Source organism: Gracilinanus agilis, chromosome 1 (genome assembly GCF_016433145.1).
Source record: "Gracilinanus agilis isolate LMUSP501 chromosome 1, AgileGrace, whole genome shotgun sequence".
Classification (NCBI taxonomy): Eukaryota; Metazoa; Chordata; class Mammalia; order Didelphimorphia; family Didelphidae; genus Gracilinanus; species Gracilinanus agilis.
In genome coordinates, this window is record NC_058130.1 from 169660140 (window position 1) to 169680345 (window position 20206).

The following is a 20206-nucleotide window of genomic DNA, read 5'->3' on the forward strand; positions in this document are numbered from 1 at the left end:
CAAGTTATTTTTTGTCCTTAAGGATACCATAACAGAGGCAGCTAGGTGGCTCAATGGATAGAGCCAAGACTGGAAACAAGAGGTTCTGAGTTCAGATACTTCCGAGCTGTGTGATTCTGGGCAAATTTCTTAACCCAAATTGCCCAAGTCCTTACCACTCTTCTGCCATGTAATTAATGTTTAGTATTAATTCTAGGGAAGAAAGGCTAAAAAAATACCATAACAGACTTTGCTGAACGTTGTGATGAACTCAAGATATTCTCTGCCCACAGCAATTCTCTAAAAGTCTAGCACTTCTTCCTTATTACTCCTTTTAAAATCAGTAAAATGTTTTCATGAATTTCCATGGCCCATCAAATCCAACTTTTTCAGGATAAACTTATAAGTGTTAAAATTAATGGTTTGGCCAAATATATGAAAATTGTAAATCTTTTATTTACAAAAGAGGTGAAAAGAATGAAAGCAGAGGAATACAAAAGGGTAGAGAAGACATTAACCTATCTAAATATTGTTCCAGTGCTTGGCTCAGCCAGGACTAGTTAACCTTCAACTGGAATTAAATTCTCGCCAGAATACAGGAAGGGAAAGCCAGCTATCCATTCACCCAAGTTCCCCCCAAAGAGGCAGGTCAAGACAATGACTTGAGATCAAGGTAACTCCTGAAGCTGACTTTCTTCTTTGAGCCAACCTTCTTGAAGCTGGCTTCCTTACTTGAGTCAATTCTCTTCTTGGAATCCATTCCCTCAGCCTCAGAAATTCAGGGCTTTTTATAGTGACTTCTTGTCTCCTCCCCTCCTCACAGGGGCCAATCACTGCTTCCAAATAGTCTAGAACTGCCCAAAGGGCAGTGTTTGTGAGAACCAGTTCACACCTTCTGGAGGGGTGAATACTCATTAAAAGGGTTCACAGTTTCTGAGGGTGTAAACTCTTCTAACAGTTTGAGTTAGAAAAAAGGGTAGAACTCTCCAAGTATTTTGCTGGCTTCTCACCTAGCACTAGGTAGGGTGTGAATTCACTAAGTGGTTTTGGAGCTATTCCACCTAGATTAAGTTTGTGTTGATTCAAAGATATTGTTAACCAAAATGTTAACTCCAACTAGGCAAAGAGAAAAAGGATTCCCTTTTCACAAATGTGAACTTAAAGAGAACCAAGAATTCCCTTTTACATTCTACAACCTTAATTAGGATAGATTCTAAAAGCCAACACTATTAACATTATTATAAAAGGAAATTAGCAGTTTCCTTCCTGAATTCCTACAGGTCTTATTAAAAATACTTATTTGGCACTTAATCATATACTTCCTAGTATTTTAACTGTTAAAATGTACATTCTGTTTTCCAAACAGCAGAAGAAAATATGCAAACTGCCCTAGAGCTAGAAGGTAGGAGATGCTGGTTTAAGTAAGGCTTTGCTTTGACAACCAGCTTTGACATTAAATAAATTATTTTCATTTCCCTGAGTTTTGGCTTGTTTTTATGATAAGATGATCTCTAAAGTCCCTATCCTAACTATGTCTAGATTTCAAATTCCTTAAGATCTAGCTAAGTTTTAGACTTCTTTCCCCCATGAAGCTAGATTCCTACTTGGCTCTCAAATATTTATTGAATGACTATACAGGAGTCAGCAAGAGTTTACCAGAATGGGAAAGAAGAATGACAATAGGTCAAGTAAAGTTATTATTTTTAGTTTTAGTTTTTTTAGGAGGTGTCAACATGGAATCTAGTCTCATGGACCACCTCAATCAATAAATATGTTATACCAGGCACTATGTTAGGGATACAAATTACACCTACTCCTATTTATTATGAAGGAGACAAGTGTCAACTAAAGACCTGGAAACCCCAAGCATGCCCCAATCCCTTAAGGGAAGTCTCAGGCTGACTTTGTTTCAGACCAAACAAAAGACCTTAAAGTACTTAATGACCCCAGTATAGGTGGGACTAGTAGACATAATCAAATATTAAGTATCCTTTTTGTCTTAGAAAGTTTCCCCATTGTATCAGAAATCCTTTCCCAAGAAGACCAACATCTGGCAGAAACCATTCTTCTTTTTTATTTTTTTAAATTTATTTATTTAATTTAGAATATTTTTCCATAGTTACATGATTCATGTTCTTTCCCACCCTGCCTCCCATAGCCAGTGGGTAATTCCACTGGGCTTTATATGTGTCATTATTCAAGACCTATTTCCATATTATTAATATTTGCACTAGGGTGATCATCTAGAGTCTACATCCCCAATCTTATACCCATCGAACCATGTGATCAAGCAGTTGTTTTTCTTTTGTGTTTCTACTCCCACAGTCCTTTCTCTGGATGTGGATAGTATTCTTTCTCATAGGTCCCTTAGAATTGTCCTGGATCACTGCATTGCTGCTAGTAGAGAAGTCCATTATATTCGATTGTGCCACAGTTTATCAGTCTCTGTGTATAATGTTCTCCTGGTTCTGCTCCTTTCACTTTGCATCAATTCCTGGAGGTCGTTCCAGTTCACATGGAATTCCTCCAATTCATTATTCTTTTTAGCACAATAGTTTTCCATCACCAACAGATATCACAATTTGTTCAAGCCATTACCCAATTGAAGGGCATCCCCTCATTTTCCAATTTTTTTGCCACCACAAAGAGCATAATAAATCTTTTTCTACAAGTCTTTTTCCTTATTATCTCTTTGGGGTACAAACCCAGCAGTGGATCAAAGGACAGGCAGTCTTTTAAAGCCCTTTGGGCATAAGGAACCATCCTTCTTGTATCCATTGTAGTATACCACTCCCTGATACCTCAGCCTCTGGCTACAGCCTCTTTCCTAAGCCTGCTTAAAACTCATCAGTGTATGTTTGCTGTGCTTAATTTCTCCCAAAAGATATAAGATTCCTATGTTCTATTATTCCTTGGAGAATCACCTGGCTCAGGTGATCCTCTCAGAGACACTGTCCCCAGGGCCCCCAGGGTTTGACTCTAGGTAGTGGTTGATTATTATGGATCTATCTCTTACCTGATTAAAGATTTGGTTTTGCTGACTATTTTAGTAGTTCTCTGTTTTTCCAGGTTGAAAAAAGCATATACAGAATAATTATAAAGAGAATAAAGAAAAATAGAGACAAGGTACTTGGAAAGAAGGGTAGTAAGCAGTTGAGGGGATTAGTAAAGGCTTCATGTAAAAAGTAATGCCTGAATTGTATCTTGAAGGAGAAAAAGGATTCTCTGAAGAGGTAACAATGCATATTACAAACCAGAGGGAAAGCCCAGGAAAAGCAAAAGATAAGATATGTTCATGTGAAAGGGAAAGAAACAGTCTGAATGGATTAAAGTACAGGAGGCAGAATAACATACAACAAATTTAGAAGGATAGGTTGAGGCCAAAATGTAAAGTGCTTTAAAAGGTAAACAGGATAGTCTATATTTTATCCAGAGGCACTAGGAATTGAACCCCTGAAATTTTTTGAGTAAGGGAATGATATGGTCAAATCTGCACTAAAGGAAAAATCACTTTAGCAATGATGTAGAGGATTATCTATAGTAGCAAACCTAGAACAAGGATACCAACTAGGAGGGAAGGTAAAAGGTGATGAGGCTTGAACTAAGTGGTGACAATGTTGTGTAATTAGAATCTGTTACTGTAAAAGCTACAATTCCCAGCACCCTCATGTTATGTGCTGACATAAGGAGGATATAAATTTGGTATAGTCCTACTACTCGCTCTCTTCTTCCTGACACAGCTTTGGTAGAGCCGGCTCTTTTAAATAGGCAAGGAGAGCTTGGTCACGTAGTCTTGTTTTGTTAGATAATTACCTTTTTATTCCTTTACTTCTAGTGATTATTAATAAACTTTATAAAATATAACACTTGAAGTATTGGACACTAATTTAAGTCCTACATTCATGGAGACCAGAAGTAGGGTTTAGAACCTTTAATTCTCTCTGAGTAAATTAGTTTGAAAAGAAATAGCCTTTCCCCTCTGGGGAGTAGTGGCATCCACACCTATTTGCCTTGCTTCCAGCTGCTGTTGCTGCTACCCTTTTGCCTCCCTCTCTAACTGCCTAGGTGGTCCTGACCACCATTGCAGCCTGTCTTTCCCTTGCATTGCTAACACCTAAATGCAAAGCCCGGGTGTTTCTTTTAGGCAATAATCAGCCTCATAAAGGGCTTTTACCTTAGGAGATGCTTCTACCCTCTTAACTCCCTGTCTACAAGGCAGTGAAGCAAGTGGCTCTCTGGTGTTTTCACTCCTGGGGGGAGGGGAAGGAAGGTTACTCTTCCAAACAGGAAGCAGAATTGCAAGCATGTCCCAGTTTCTTGCCTATCTCATACAGTTCCCATTCTGAGAGAGTATTATAGAGCTCACATAGCTCAAAGTTTCTTTGAGGTCTCTTTTCTTACAATTGTTACTGGGTGCACTCATCCTTGCAATTAGCTAAAATAATCCTGAAATTCAGGGGAGAGAGTCATCTCCATACACCCCCTTGCCATTTTGGCCTGCCCAGTCTGCAACACATCTAATATGGGATTCATACACACTATGCCCAGTGTGGGTATGCAGAACCCAAGAGGTGTGATCAAAGGAATCTAGATGGATGATGATGCTGGGGAGGGGAAGGAACCTTAAAAAGTCTGGAGGTGAATTTTTAGCTTTTTAGACTCCATTGCTAACTGCTCAAGTTCATTACCCTCCATATAGTGAAGTGCTGATTGTTTGTTTTAAGATTTATTTTGTTTGTTAAGTTCACGTATTGATATAATCTAATATATTCTGTTACCCTACGTCACTTTAAATTTCTTATGTTTTAGCTATTAGCTATATGTTCTGTTACACTGTTTTTATTTGCACCACCCTACTATCTTTATTTATACCTCCCCATATGACTGGACTGGAGAAAATATCATTGTAAAAGCCCATAAACAACTTGCACAAATCCTTTTTCATGGCAAAACCATAGGTACTTATGGATGCTGGGTTTGTCACCAGATCCACCAAGATTACATGTTGCCTAAATGGCCTTTTGTGCCTTTTTGCCTTTGTTAATTATCACATAGATCAGTGGTTCCCAAAGTTTTTTGGCCTACCGCCCCCTTTCCAGAAAAAATATTACTTAGCCCCCTGGAAATTAATTTTTTTAAATTTTAATAGCAATTAATAGGAAAGATAAATGCACCTGTGGCCATCACTGCCCCCCTGGATCGCCGCATCACCCACCAGGGGGTGGTAACACCCACTTTGGGAATCACTGACATAGATGATGATGGGTAGACTCTACCAAACTGGTTATACAATCTGTATACAACCGTTGGAAAATTTATTGATCTAAAATTTTAAATTGATTTTAAGGGGCCTTTCAGAAATGATTTTTAGATATCCAATAGCATCACTACCTCTGCCTCTCCTTGAGCAAACATGGTGTGTCACTGACTGTGAACTATATATTTTTGATTTTTAAAATTTTATTATTTTTTCTTGAATGTGCAATAGAGTATTTGAGTTTTCTTTTTTCTCTCATTTTTTGTACTTGAAGCATGTTACCAGCATTAATTGTTTTTTGATTTTGCACTAATTTAAGTTTACAATATCCATTAGCCCTGATATCAATGCATACTGTAATGGAGGATTATTAAGAATGTAATCTAAATGGTTTTGTGGGCTCACACTGGGTTGAAGGAGAGACAGGAATGTCTGATGGTCTGGACCAAACAGGATGGGAAGACCAGGGTTTACTGCCAAGCTGTTAACTGTCACAAGAATGGCAGTTTGGCCAACAGTCACTTAGCTCACCTAGGTTAGGGCCTATGTAATCAGCAGGCAACAGGTAAAAGTTGTAACAGTTTTAATTGAATAAACAAATAAACAAGGATGGGTATTAGGGATTCTACTTTTAACAACTAAGGACAAACCACAAGGTCAAGGGAGGGACTTAACTATACTATTCTATTGACCTAAGCCAGGTAGGGCCCAAAGGAAGCAGTATTGAAGTCACAGGGAAAAGATCCTCCAAACCTGGTTCCAGCCAGGTATGGTCAGCTCAGCTAAAGGACTTGAGGATGGCTTTCAATTGGGATCTCATGGTAAATCCAAGGATGGTTTCATGATGCCAGGAGCCAACTCCACCAGGATAGGTGATCCAAGGTACCCAGGTAAGGAGAGAAAGTTTGCAATGCTGTCCACCAAATCACAAACCACTTCCCTACTCGGTGCTGCTCTGCAGGTCTGTTGTCCTCTGCTGTAAGCCTTCACCACTCTCAGGATCCCAGGGAATCTGGATACAACTCCCCTAGCTCTGAGATCTCCCAGGGTCAGCAACAGTTTGTGCCAACCACCATGGAGTCTCTCTCAGAGAGCAAGAAGCACACTTCCTGCTTCTTCATTCCATCTTGGAATCCTCTAGCCCTTCCTGCTAGGTCCAACACTAATACTAAATTAATAACTAAATAACCCTCACAACAATACCCAAAAGCTTTAGACTATGGAAATCTGCCATTGGTTGATAAATATTGTGGGACTTTGATTAATAATTATGTCTAATTCAAAGAGAAGGGATCACAAAAGAGCCATTGCACAGTGTCAAGGAAACACAAAGTTAATCTGCATAGTGCCTATGAGCACAAGGTCAAGGAGACCAACCAATCCCAATGGGATTAATGAGAATCTGTGCCAAGACAAAGGATTTGTTGGAGGTTCAAGGTTGCAGCTATTTGACATAAGTCAGATGCAGGTCTTCCCTATGCCACATTCTGACAAACACTTAAGTTTGGCTACCATACTGGCTCCCCTATCCCTGAGAGCAAAGGTAAAATCAGGCCAGGGAATGCTATTTCCTGTCTGCTACAAAAATCTAGTCCCTTTTCTGTCTTTCATAAGTGTGGCAATTTTCTGTAGTCCTAGCTGCTGATTGGTTAAGTGCATATTGTTGCAATGGCCATACAGGTTTGTGGGACATAAATCACTTTAATTGGGCCCTGATTCAAGGACCTGTTACAGGTTTATTTTTCCTTACTTGGAATTTTTACACATAAGACTTTGACATTTTATATTTCAACCAAAAGTTACTTTTTTCTCATTTGTTTTTTTATGTTTTTGATTTTCTTTTGCCAATTGATTCATATACTTCATAATTCAGCCATGTATCCTTGGGTGATCTGTGTGTTTGTCAACACCCTCCTCAGGGGGGATTGTATAATTGTCATAAAATTATAATTTTATAAAAATTCTTGTTTGAGAGTAATTTTAGGATAAGAAACTTGCTACCTCCCTGAATCAAGAAAGTGAACTGCTTGGAGAAGGTGCCATGAAGATGCTTGCAGTCACACACTGCACCAAAAAAGATCCAGAATGAATTTTGGGATGTAGTGAAATTGAATTGTGGGGGGTTAAATGCATTTATTTTGAATGTAAACTCTTATACCAAAGGGAACTGCTCCCTAATTGGCTCTTTATCAATGCACCTAGCATACACTGGTTTTGCTCTCTCTCTCTCTTCTATTTCCCTCTTATCTCTAACTATTGTAGTTTCCTCTTAGGAAGTATAATATTGTATGCACCTTTAGTTAGAAGATCTTTAGAGGTATAAGATTAAATGATCCATTGGGGAGACTAGTCTCCCAAAGGATCACAGGGGGAATTGTGTAATTAGAATCTGTTACCCTAAAAACTACAATTCACAGCACCCCACTCTCCAAACGTTACACACTGATGTAGGGAGGATATAAATTTGGTGTAGCTCCGCCTCTAGCTCTCATCTTCCTGACATGGCTTTGGTGGAGCAAAACAGGCAAGGAGAGCTTGGTCACGTGGTCTTGTTAGATAATTACCTTTTTATTCCTTTACTTCTACTGATTATTAATAAACTTTATAAAATATAGCACTTGGACACTAATTTAAGTCCTACAATGTGAATAAAGATAAGGGAACTGGTCATGAGAGAAGTGGTAAAGGTAGAAATAGCAAGATTTGAAAATATAGTAGGGGCCCCCCTAGATCTGCATGTTCCAGGATCTACCTCACACAGAGGGCTGAAACCAAGAATATAAGTGAACAACTGCTAACCTCCCATATATACATGCTCTCTCTTCCTAGCTCCTGTCCCTTCTCAGCATCCTTGGCCTCCCTTTCTCCCATCTCAAAAAAATAAAATAAAATAAAAAATAAAAAAATAAAAGTGAAAGCAGGAAAGGGGTGTGGGAGAAGAAAAGGATTAGATAGCTGCCACAAGTGGCCCCACAACTAGATCTCTATCTAGATCTTTATCTAGATCTTTATCTCTCTCTCCCTCCCTTAAAGAGGGTATACTTTAACATTTTCAAGGTCCTCTCAATTTTCATTTCACACAAATTCATGTTAAAAGTCTGTGAACTACTTTTTAAAATATTCTGATAATTTTATTTTAACACAGTTTTCTTTGTATCTTGTGGGTTTTATTTTCTACATTTAAAAAACATTAGTCTGAGAAGAGGTCCATAGACTTTAAGCTGCTACACAAATGAAAACCCCTATTCTAAATGAAGCACTGGAATATAACTACTTTGTAAGTTAGATATTTCTTGTATTTGATAGTTCTTAGTTTTGAGAAATTTGATTTTTCTTCCTTGAAGGCTAGTGGATGGCTTATTTTAGGTGTTAGTAGACTGGTTAGTTGATTTAAAAACAGAATTCTGAATTCGAATTTTTTAAATTCCTTCCTTTAAACTTGTTTGTGAATCATGTATACTTGTAGAATATTAGGTGTCTAAAAATGGATAAATTTAAATAAACCTTTTTTTGCCCCCCCCAAATTAATGTTTAACATTATTTTTACATGTAAATAGGGGGAAATAAAATATCACCAGAAAAAGAAAGACACAGTCCTCTGCTAAAAAAAGTGGAAAAGGATAGTACAGGAAGCTTAATTATAGAAGAGAAAGTCTGGAATCGTTTCTGAATTTTTTAAGAGTTTATTCTGTGATCCCCATTGTGCTAAGTATTGCAGACACAAAGAAAGGTAAAAACACTGCACCTACTGCTAAGGAACTCACATTCTAATAAAGAGTATATAAGTAACATATACATACAAGAGCAATATGAAGCTCATCTCTAAGGAAGGCCTTGGGGGTGGGGAAGAATGAGAGAAGGAAATGAATTAAGGAAAAAAAGAACTGCCTTGATATGTTGAGGGTCTGGTTAAAGTAAGACAGTATCAATTTATAGGACATCCCACCTGTCTTTTTAATATTTCACTAATCACTACCTTATAATTTCTCTTCCCCATCTTTATTCCCTACTTTCCCATCTTCTACGATATTTCCAACCTGAGAATCATCCCATATCTTTTTGTAATCTCTATCAACTGGTTTCTCTATTCCTACACCAGGACTCCTGAGTATCACTGAGGAGAAAAACAACACGAAGTTACATATTTAGGATCCATAGCCTCAACTGGGCCCTGACAACTTATAGAATTCAGAGAAGTAAAAAGCCTTAGAGATCTGGTCCAACATGGGCCCATAAATATTTTGAGAGCTAAAGTCACATGGGTAACAGGGCTGTAACTTTAATCCAGTAACTCACTCTAGATCACCTACTTACTCTCTTCTCCCTCTAGTCAGAGAAAAGGAATAAATGAATAGAATTTATTAAATTCTTACAAAGTACCAATCACCATGCCAGTACCAATCACAGAGAATACAAATGAATTTCCAAACTATATGGCTTACACTCATGATTCTCATTTCTCCTTCCCAATAGAACCTGGACTCCGTTCCTCTGAGAAACAGTTATGCCCCTGTATCTGCTGATTCAGTTACTTATAGTTAGTTACAGGAAAAAAATTGGAAAATTCCAGAAAAAAAATAAATGCTTCATAAGATTCAAACTTCCCACAGAATGTGTACAGGCTGTAATATTAAGTCTGTCAGCCCAATACATGACTCATTTCTCCTTATCCCCATACCCATGCTCCAATGGAAAACTTTCCTCCAGTTCTGCCTCTAATGTTCTCACTAATTGCATTCACTGAAGCGTCAACACAGTACCTCTCTTTAAGAAAAATCCTTATTTGCTCTAATAATGACCCCAAGAGCAAGAATAGTGGTGTTGGTAGTGCAGTTGTCCCCTATATTCACTGATTCAGTTACCTATGGTGAACAGCAGGTACACAATTATATCCACAGTTCCAGCCATGGTAGGTCTTGGAATATATCTCCTGAAGATACTGGGCCATACTGTATTGACTGGGCCATACTGTATTGAATTCTGAATATATCTAGTAAATAGTTAACTACTTTGTCAAAAAGCAAGAGCACTCACTGGCATAAGAACCATATTTTTGAGAAATAGCACCAAAAACAAGGGTGGAGTCTATAGAAAACAAAGAAGAAATATTAAAAGGGCTGAAATCAAAAGAGGCTAACCAACTTTTTTCAGGGTTTAGACAATTTCTCAGTAATTTACCCATTCAAGATCAGAAGCTATCATGAAACAGTTTTATAAGTGGATTGACTGATAACATGTATGGCTTCTATAAATTATTTGCAACCAGAGTTAAAATATGTTGGTAATCGACTTCCAATTGAGATGGTAATGTGAAAGGTCATTGAGAAACCCAGATCTTCCCTATAAACTTCAGCAAAATATCAGAAAATGGTCCCAGAAAAAAACAGTGACTTAAAAAAAAACTGGAAGCAGAAGAAAACTCCCTGATACATTCTAGAATTGCATACAGATAAGAGTGAAACAGGCATGAAAGTGGTTTAGGGTCTTGCAGTACCAGCAAAGATAAATGAGGAAGCATCCGTGGCCAGGAAAAACAAAAACAAAAACAGAAAATCCCATAACCCCTGTTAGAAGTCAGAAGAGGAGAACTGGCTTTAAGTTTTGCAAACAGACAGGAAGCCAGCCAGCATTCTGAACAAGACTGTCACAAGTCAGTGCCACTTCCAATAATATAGTGTTGGGTACCAGATACTATATCTGGCATGTTATGACACAAATTGGGGACAGAACCAATTCCCACAGTCAATGCACAGAAAGACAGGACCAAACCATGAACTCTTCAGAACACTTGGAGCCCACAGTAGAGAGTGCTCAGTACCCTCAGTGTGAGTGCAGGAGAGCTATGTAAGAGGCATGATCTCCAATATCTCACTGAGGCCTGTTAAAGCCACAGCAGAGAATAAAACCAACTTCTGACTGAGGTATGTGCCAAGAGAAAGAAAATAAGAGAGCAACAGAAGTCAGAAGCTTCAACCACTAGAAGACTAAGACAGAAGACAGAGACTGAGGCAGGCAGAGGGTGTAGTTTAATACCACCTCCCCCATCAAAACTGGCATTAGCACCCAAACTACAGAAAGGACCAAACAAAGCCTATGCAACCCAACAAAAAGTGCTAGTGGATACTGGCTTGAACACAAAATCCCTACCCCAAGCCTGGAGGTGAAAAGATTAATGAACAAAAACTCCAAACACAACAGAGATGTATTAGCAAGAGATCTCTTTGTTGATGTATTTTGCTTATTGCATAGGAAGACATCAAATTTCTTCTCTTGGATAAGAATGTCTTATCTTTAGTTGATATTATGGCAAACTTAAATTGATTGATTAAAATGAGATCAATACAGATTTGGCAAAAAATTTTCCTTTTATGACTTCACTGAAAAAAAATTGAGTCCATTTGCAGAGAATTCTCTCCTCATTTCATATCCTTCTGACATAGTCCTCCACTTTGCTATTTCTGTCAAAGAAGTGGCCTTTCTTCTTTCCTAGGCCAAACCCATGATCCTATCCTTTCCTATCTTCTCTAGAACACTAACCCTACTATCATTCCCAATCTCTCTAGTGAAAGTGGAAACTGATTTTTAATTTTATTTTGTTAAAACAATCAAGCTTGCATAGATTTATCTCCTTTGATGTATGTGCCTAAATTCCTTGCTCTTATGAGTTCACTCAGGTAATCTCAGGTCACATGGGTCGTGATTCTACTCCCATGACTTGTAACTCCACCCTTACATTATGACCACAACCCTAGAGAGTAGACTAGCCAGTAATCAATAAAATGGATCTATGGCCTTTCAAAATCTAAAGACCACACATGAGGAAGGGTAAGGTCCTTTATGGTGATTTATGGGAGTAACAGAGTAAAATCTTAGGCAACACTGGTGTGTCTTCTGATTGGCTAGAAAGTAAAAACCTTCTGACATCAGCCTGATATTACAATTCATTGGACCTCCCATTCTGAACTCTCCATTGCCACCCCAACTCCTTTAACCAAAAGTTGATTTTTGAATTTTTAATTCTATTTTGTTAAAACATAATTAAATTATTGTTTAATTATTAACAATTATACAATACAATAAATATAACAATTAAAAATTGTTTAAAAATAATTAAATTATTCCCTTTTGCTGTCCCTTACCCTTGTAACTTCACCTATTATACACATTTTGGGGGGTGGGGTAAACAAATTAAAAGTCTGTGGTGACCATTTTTTTCCAACAATAGATACTCACATCAAGTCTCTGTCACATTTTGGTAATTCTTGAAACATTTCAAACTTTTAAATTATTATCATATGTTATGGTTATCTGTGATCAGTAAAATAGTGTTACCATTGCAAAAGTTTTTGGACACCTTGGGGCACACCCATAAGATGGCAAACATAATCAATAAACTTTGTGTGTGCTTAGTGCTCCCCATGTCAGCTCCCTCCCTCTCTTCAGGCCTTCTTGTTCCCTGAGACACAATGATATTGAAATTAGCTCAATTAATAATTCTACAAAGGAAGATGAGGCAAACTTCACTGTTGTCATCAGCCTCACTGTCTTCTGGAGTCATCAAAGCCCAATGGCAAGACAAAAGCCAGAATAACTGGTGACGATGGAGATATAGTAGATGACCTTGGTGTCTTCAATGTCTGACCAAGCTCTAAACCGACTATATCACCTACTTCAACTTCCTTCATGGCTTTTGGAAATGTTTCATTAGCCTATTTCAATGGAGAAAGTCTTCATATGCTTGGGATAGAGAGCTGCATAACTCACCAACAAGGTTTGAGGTCTGTCATTTATTCTCAACCTGGTTTCAGCCTGTGAAAGGGAATTTTTAACTCTATTTTAACTTAATCAATCAAGAACTCGGAGTGTCCCTCCTTTCATATTTAGTCAGTCAAGCACTTGGTGAATCTTTTACTAGAAAAGGAAGTTCACACCCTCAAAGGCTGGAAGTGGATCCCACAAGCACTGCACCCCATCCCACCCCACCCAGTGTCAGGCAAATTAAGAAACTATGATTGGTTTCTGAGATGTGATAGACCAGCCCGTAGTGAAAGGAAGTAGAAACCAGAGACAAGAAGTGATGTGGGAAAAGAGTTTATAAAAGGGGAGACCTGGAGAGTTGAGCATTCATTCTGCATTGGTGATTCTGCCTTGGTGGCTCTTGCAGAAAGAGGGATTCTGCGATGGAGACTCTTTTGTGGCTCAGCCTCTTCGGGTGTTGGTCTTTCGTTTTGGTGATACGCTTGGCTGGAGACACTCTTGTGGGCTGGTGAGATTCACATTAGGATTCTCACTCACAGTCTGGAGGCACTCAAATCTGGACTTAGGGTATTTAGCTAGGCAATATTTTCTACCTCCTTCCTACATTTCCTTCTCTTTACTATCTCTATCTTGCTGTAAATAAAGCTACTAAATCTACTAACAGCCTCATGACTTAAGAGTCATTTTTTATAAATGGCAACCACAACTTTTTATAACTCTTAATTTGACCAAAACCAATTTTAACTCTTACAAGCCCATTCACCTACATGATTTTACTGGCTGTGGCTGCTGTCCATGCTACAGCTTTATGGAGCCAGAGGTGAGGTAGATCAAAGGTGGACACCAAAGTGGGTTGAGCAGTCCTGAAAGAGTTCAGCAAGCCCTTACACCAGAGGTGCTAGTTCTCCCTGAACAACCCATGCCCAAGCCCAGTATGGATTCCTCCACACTGTCTACAAGAATACTCATGAGATCTCCTTCATGCTAAAAAAACTCTTATCTCACTATCCCTAACTGCTATTACCATATATATTTCCTCCCCATCTCTGCTAAACTCCTCGGAAAAAATCGTCTATATTCAATGGCTCCACTTCCCCGAATCTGACTCTCTTCTAAACCTTCTATTTTATCACATTCCTCACTCAACTGAAACTGCTCTCAATCCAGTTAATAATGATACTTTAATTGACTAATGGCCTTTTCTCAAAAGTTTAACCCTCTTCATCTCTCTGCAGCATAACACAGTTGAACCACCATCTCCTTTGGGATTTTGTGTTTTTTCTCTTTTCACTGAGTTTTTGTAACACTACTCTCTTGTTTTCTCCCTACTTCTCTAGCCATTCCTTAGGCTCCTTTGCTGGATCTTCATCTAGTCTAGATCTTGCCCATTAACCGCAGGTATCCCTTAATGCCCTATCTTGGGTCCTCTTCTCTTTTCTCTTTTATACTATCCTCCTGGTGATCTCATCAGTCTTCATGGTTCAATTATACCTTAGTAAATGATTTCCACAATCTACATGTCAAGCCCAAATCTCTCTTCTGAGATTTCCAACTGCCCACTGGACATTTCTAATTGGATATCCCCAAGTTTCCTCAAATTTAAAATGACCAAACATACTCTTTCACCATAACTCTCTCCTCTTTCCAATTTTCCTATTATGGCCAATGCAACACACCATTCTCCAGTCACCCAGATTCACAAACTTAGCATCATCCTAAACTCTTCAGGCTCATTCACCTCACATATCTATCAGCTGCCAAATCTATCTCTACCTCCACAACTTCTCTCATATATATGTCCTCTTTTCTGTAACTCATACAATTCCCAACCTAGTTCAGGCTCACATTACCTCTTGTTTGCACTATTCTCCAGTTGACTGTTAAAGTGATGTGCCTTTGTTTTGCATTTAAGGGTTTTCACAACCTGGCTGCTTTCTAGTCTTCCTACACTTTACTTCTCCCTTCCCCACCCCACCCCACTCCATGAATTCTATGATCCAACAATACAGATCAACTTGATGGTTTCCTCAAACACAACACCCTAATTTCCATCTCTGTGCCTTCTTACTTACATGTTCACCATGCTTGGAACACTCTCCCTCAATCTCTTAGAAATTCTTGGTTTCTTTCAAGACCAGGTTCAAAAACCACTTCACCCAGGAGGTCTTTCTTGGTCCCCCTCTTCCACTCACCCTACTCTGTTGCTAATGCCTTTTCTCTGGGATTATCTTTCTCTTGCTCTTCCATATTTTGTCTATATCTATTAATTTAAAAGTTATCTTCCCCATTCAAATAAAAGCTCTTTGAGAGCAGAGACTATAGGTTAAGGTTTTTGTTTGTTTGCCTTGGGGGGGGGGTCTTTATATCTACAGTGTTTATCACAGTACCTGACTCAGTTATCACTTAAATACTTATGGAATGATTAATAAGTGGATAGCTAAATAAATACACAGCTTAATTAAAATTGTTTAAGTATTTTAAAAAAACCTCTTCCTCTAGTCCTAAAATTGGGAAGCACAGTCAGAATTTATATGTACCTAGATTGAATAAAGGAAGGAACCACAGTATCAAAATGTAACAATAGAAAAGTAGATAGGGATTCTGTTTCTGTGGGAAAAAAATTTAATAAGCAAGTAATGTGTGCAAAACACTTAATCCTCAGTGCCTACCTAGCACAAAGTTAAAACATAAAACTATAGCTTTAAGCAGCTTATATCTGTTAGAAGACATACAAATAATTATGATATGAGGAAGAATGTGATAAATTCAAATGAGTAGTCCAAAAAATATGCAATGATAAATTTGAGAAAAGAGAGACCACTTCTAGTGAAGGCTTCATGGAGGTACAAGTATCATATGTACTGAAACTTTTAATGAAGTGAGAGGTTTCAAGAGGAGGTGGGGAAGGAGGTGAGGAAGACAATAGAAAATGTAGGAAGACCCTTTCCTGGCATGGAGGGAAGCATGATTAAGGACAGGAGAAGGATGGATGAGAACAGGAAGAACCAAGACCTAGAAAAGGCGAGGGATTTACGGAAGTAGAAGAGAATACATTACTGATGTCAGCAACTACAGTTTCAGGTCTATGAAAGAGAAAAAGGGAAATGAAAAGGGAAAAAGTGACAGATTAGAATAGGGAGAGGGGCAGCTAGGTGGATCAGTGGTAGAGACAAGCCTGGAAACAGAAGGTCCCTGTTCAAATCTAACCTTGGATGCTTCCCAGCAATGTGACCTAGGGCAAGATACTTAACCCTAATTGCTTACCCCTCACCTCTCTTCAGTCCCAGAAGACAAAGGATTAAAAAAAAAACAGAGTAAAAGAATAAAAAGTCAAGGAAAAAGAAAGGGAGAAACAAATACAGAAGGAATGCAATAGCAATTAGAGGTGGAAATATGCAGGCAATAGGTCAGAAAGGGAAGTTCAGTGTTCTGTTCACAAGTTTGAAAGTGTAACAGTTGTGAATGACAGTGAAGTCTAAGGTGTGACCAAGAGAGAACAGAGAAGGAGATCATGGGACATGAGATGACTGAGGAAGAAAAGGCAGAGTATCTGTTACATCATCAAAATGAGTACTAAAGTGGTTGAGGTTGATAGCAAAGGACAGAATAGAAATGAAAGAGTATACGTCAGAAGTCAAAGTTCCTGAGAAAAATGAGTGAAGGTTGATAATATGCCTTGACAAAGGAATCCAAACAGATGGCATAATCAGCTGGCAAGAACATGAAAGAAGGAAAGGTTTTTTTGAATATTGTGAAAAAATGCTGAAAACTCAAATAAATACCTATTTGGAGTACCACATTCTTTCCTCTTTCTTCAACCTGTAAAGAAAATGTTTTCCATCTTAATTAAAACTAAAGCGCTTCAGGGGCAGCTGGGTAGCTCAGTGGATTGAGAGTCAGGCCTAGAGACAGTAGGTCCTAGGTTCAAATCTAGCCTCAGACACTTCCCAGCTGTGTGACCCTGGGCAAGTCACTTGACCTCCATTGCCCACCCTTACCACTCTTCCAACAAGGAACCAATACACAGAAGTTAAGGGTTAAAAAAAAACCAAAAAACTAAAGTGCTTCATTTAACTTGCTTCAAATGCCAACAGGAAGTTTTCTGCAAACCTCAACTAAAATGAACCTCAATTTCCCACTCTTCATATACTTATTGCCTTTTCTTGATTACTTCTGCAGTTGAAGGGCTAAAATTTGCCATCAAAAGTAAGTCCGGATAAATCTGAATCATTGCCATAATGGTGCCTTACAGCACTTAAGGAGCATCACCCATGCAGTCCCATGTCTGTGATACATTCCACTTCACTATTTCTTGAAATCCTTTTAAAGCCAGGTTAAGTGCCACTTTCCACATCCTTAACAACCCCCCTCCCTCCGACTTTTCCTAAAACACTTTGTTTGGATTTATCCTTTATGTTCATTACATTCTGTCTCATATAAGGAGGTATTAATTTATGTCATGTCTCTTCCCAAGAGAATGTAAGCTTCTTGAAGGCGGCACTTTGCCATTTTTCTTCTTTGTATTTTCTTCTTTGTATTTGGCAGAGCGTCTGGCACTTAACAAGCGTTGTTTAATAGAATCATCGAATTTTATAGCCAGAAATCATCTAATCTAAACCCTTAATTTTATACCTGCCGAGGCCCTAGGTCCCATTTAAAGAGAAGTGGGGCAAGCCAGTGAAGTCACTACAATCGAGTGTGCCCAGAGAAGTGAAAACACTTGCTCAAGGTCACACTGCAATTGAGTGGCTGCCAGGATTAGAACCCAGACTCCCAGGTTTGGGGGTAGAGGTGGGAACGGGACTTCCCTACCGCCGCCGCCGCCGCCGCCGCCACCACCACCACCACCACTAAAACACTCTACTCCTCTATTCTATACACCACCCAACCTCCGACCGGCAGCGATACCTCTCCAGTCTCCTTCTCTCGAGCTGAAAAATGGGAATAACAGCTGCCACGGATGCCCGGGATAAAGCCTTAAAATAAATCCCGAAGCGCCCCCTACTCACCCAAACAACAAACGTCCGCCTCGCTGCAGTCAGGCAGGCTCTTGCCATCTGTCCCCCCTCCGCGTCCCTCGCACCCAGGCGTCAGGGCAGAGGGAACAGAAGGAAGGGTCCAGGGGCAATAATCGATGCACCGCTTTCCCGGCAGCCACCCCGTTCTTCAAATTCCAGCACCCGCAGTATGGCCCAGGACGGTACCGCGGGAGAAATCGAGCGACGCGAGCTCTAAAGGGCCACGAGAACGAAGCATGTCCCCCTCCCCCACTACTTGTTACGCCCCCAGTCACGGACTACGGGGCCCGGCCAGACCGCCAGTGAGGGCCCGTGTCTCCCCGGGGGGGAGGGGAGGAGGGACAGGGTCCCCTTCCCCCCCAGCCTAGCACTAGGCAAAGGAACCCACCGCCGGCCGAAGTGCGCTACCTACCAGGACTGGCTGAGTCGCTGAGGAAAAAACTACGAGAAAAGAAAAGCGACGAGGAAGACAAGACCGGACTGCAGTCGAAACGGTCAGCAGCGACTGTCACCTCCGTGTGTCAGTAGCTGGAGAAGAGGAGGAGAGGGGCGAGGCCTTCAACGTCACTGCAAGGGGCGGGGCCATGAGGTCAGCGCTCCGAGCGCGAGGAGCTGGGGGATGGGGAAGGGAGGAGGAGTTTGGCACCGAGTTCGCAGCACGTGATGTGTCCGGTCGGCCCCACCTCCCGGTCTTTTGCTTCTGATTGTGGGGTCCGAGTCTTTTGGCCTTCCTAGCGGCTAGGTGTTTGACTTGCCAGCCCTCCCCGTTCCCCCTCCCCCCCCCCCCGTGATCGGGGATGCGGGGTGAGCCGGGAAAGTTACTGTGTTGGTTGCAGTCTAGCGTAACATCGTAGATCCCAGTGATGCTCCAGCCCAGCCTAGCCTGAAGCGGCAAACACGGGATAGTCCCGGGAGGAGGAGGGCAAGCTAGGGCCAGAACATCCCTAGCAACTGATCCCAGCAGGGCGTGGCGTGCCAGTAGGCGGGGTTTACGGTCCTACTCAGCTGGAACTGCCTAGTGAGCAAGCTACAACGTAGGCGGGCCCCGTGGGTACCACTTCAGCCGTATGATAAGAATAGCACACTCACCTCCCTGCCCTCAAATATTGGGAGGGTAGGCCGAGCTCGTAGTCTCCGTCCCAGTTCCTAATTATCCTGATGACATTTCAAAGTCACAAGACTTCCCTGGGCCCCAGTCTTCTAATCTGCAAAATGGGAATGATAGACTCCCATTCGTATTTCTTAACAGAGCTGTGGTGTAAATGAATTGAGATAATGGAATTATATTCGAATTCATTATTAGAATTTATTGTCGTAGTGCCTAAGACAGTGCTTGGCATATAGTTGGTGCTTAATAAATGCTTTTTAATTGATTAGAGATTTTTCATTTTACAAAGGAGTCAACAAATATGTAAATATGCATGCATATGTTTACTTAATGATTTTAACAGATTTTTAAGGAAAGCTCTTAGGCCAGTCATGTCTTCATCCCTCTCCAATATTCAGGACTGACTATGAACTTTCTCTATTATACCTCCTATGTTCTCTCCCTTCCCTCTTTTTAGCTCCTCTTTGGGTGCTGTCTTACCTCAGTAGAATATAAGCTCTTTGAGGATTGGGACTATCTTTCTACTTGTATTTCCATGTCTAGTATAGTGCCTGATAAATACTTAATGACTCACTACATGCTAGTTGTGTACCAAACAGTAGAATCCTCTAATCCTGGAGACAAAAAGAAAGACAAAAATTGTCCCAACCCTCAAGGAGCTCACTTGCTAATAGGGATGAGTATATAATACTTTTTTTTAATTCAAAATGCAAAAATAAGGTGTTCTTTCCTCCAATTTTCTACCTTGTCCATAATTTTCAGATTAGATATATGTATGAGCATTTCAGATCCTGAGTTCAAGTTCTAAAGGAGTATATATATAATATTTAATCTTGCAAAGTAACTGCTTGCCTCTATTCATTGGAAGGATTTAGCTTTACTTTCCCACCCTGTTGTTGTCTACTAGCACACTACTTACATGGGATCATAGTATCATATATTTAAGTTTAGAAGGAACCTTAGTATTCATCTAGTCCAATCCTTTCCTTCAGAGATAAGAAAACCCAGTAAGACCTAAAGAAGTTAAATATATACTTGCCACAGTATCAAAATGACTTGCATTTCTCAAATTCCTTACAATTAGGC

General features: G+C 39.9%; 1 protein-coding gene across 1 annotated transcript in view; it reads right to left on the bottom strand.

Annotated features, from left to right (window-relative positions):
- CDIP1 (cell death inducing p53 target 1) overlaps window positions 1-18522 on the bottom strand; it is a 54410-nt gene extending 35888 nt beyond the window's left edge. Inside the window, exon 1 of the mRNA XM_044658972.1 lies at window positions 18425-18522. The gene's annotated coding sequence lies outside the window, so the exon portion shown is untranslated. The remainder of the gene's footprint in view (window positions 1-18424) is intronic.
- Between the last annotated feature and the right edge of the window lie 1684 nt (window positions 18523-20206).